This window comes from Lepisosteus platostomus, chromosome 7 (assembly GCF_059453375.1).
Source record: "Lepisosteus platostomus isolate fLepPlt1 chromosome 7, fLepPlt1.hap1, whole genome shotgun sequence".
NCBI lineage: Eukaryota > Metazoa > Chordata > Actinopteri > Semionotiformes > Lepisosteidae > Lepisosteus > Lepisosteus platostomus.
This window is the reverse complement of record NC_142617.1, coordinates 29511798-29513274: the sequence shown is the minus strand read 5'-3', so window position 1 is coordinate 29513274 and position 1477 is coordinate 29511798.

Here is a 1477-nt window from a genome sequence, read left to right as displayed (position 1 = left end):
TGACTCCGGTATCACGTTAGTTAAAGACTTCGAAGCTTACAATGTTTAGGGAGAAATGGAATACTGGTGTGTATTTTTTTCTTTAAAGTACCGAGACCAGCTATATACTGTATGTTTACGTTCCAAAATTAATATCGTTTATGGCCTTCACACGTGTTACAGTATGCTCCTATTCTTTTTATGCTCAGCTACTAAGATTTCCCTTCAGTGGTAAAATTCAATATCTACAACGGGCACAGTAAAGACGTTTACAGTAAGTCTTTCTACGACAGACCAACGGACCACGAGTGCCCCTGTCGGTCAACCAATCATGCACCGCGGTACCCCGCGTCATCTTACCTGCGGTACGTGTCTGTACCGCTCACTTTGAATGGCTGCATCTGTATATTGTGAACAAACCGGTTTCACAGGTATTTTCAACCCCCAGTCATTGTTTCATCAGTTGTTATCCAGTAAAGCGCCTTGAGGAGCCACCTGTAAAGGCGCTATATAAAATAAAGTTTATTATTATTAATATTGATCATATTTTTCCTCCCAGAACTTGTAAATTGTTGTTGTTATTGTTGTTGTTATCCTGTAAAGCGCTTTGAGTTCCATACTGTCCAGTTTGTCAGGTGCATTCTCTTGTAAAATAATAAGTAGAGTTTTGGGGTTATTAGACTCTACTTACAGCAACCCAATGTAAATACATTTTGTCTCCAAATCCACCACCACTTGTATGAATCATAGCCCTGCCAAACGATGCAAATTCTGTTGCAATGGTTGTGTGCAGGAATTATTCAGTATGGCATCTCCATGTTCACGTAAACACTGCTCTGTGTGCAAATGCATTTAAAAAAAGTTTTTTTTAAAAAAAAAAAGCTAGCTATAAAGCCAGCTATATAAAATAAAGTTTATTATTATTATTAGTATTGATGATATTCTTCCTCCCAGGACTTGTAAAATTGTTGTTGTTGTTGTTGTTGTTATCCTGTAAAGCATGAAGCAAGAAGCATACTGTCCAGCATCTTGTATTTCATTGTACTTTGACAGATCGTCTTAAAATCACTTGTTGTTAGAATATCCCCCAAGAGGATATAGAGGATATCCCCCAAGAGGTATCCAGGTAACAGTGAAGCTGGCGTACAGTCTGGGGAGATCACCCGTTTTCCATGTAAATAGTTCCCTGGTTCCCTGGTCGGTCTGTCTGTCTGTCTGTCTCTCTCCCTCTCTCTCTCTCTCGGGCCTGCGCTCTTGGAGGGCAGGAAGGAGACGCCAGACAAGCAGGGTACAGCCCGCCACCCCTGCTCCAGGTGAGACCGAGCCGTTATAATGGGGAGCTCCCATGGCAAATGTTTGAGGCCCAGTTCCAGATAGCGGTCTTGGCAAACGGCTGGTCTCAGGTGGAGATGGCGGGCCACCTCACCACCGTCCTGGAGGGGAACGCTTGCTGGGCGTTACTGGATGTACCTGGGGACCAGCGGTACAACTATGCGGC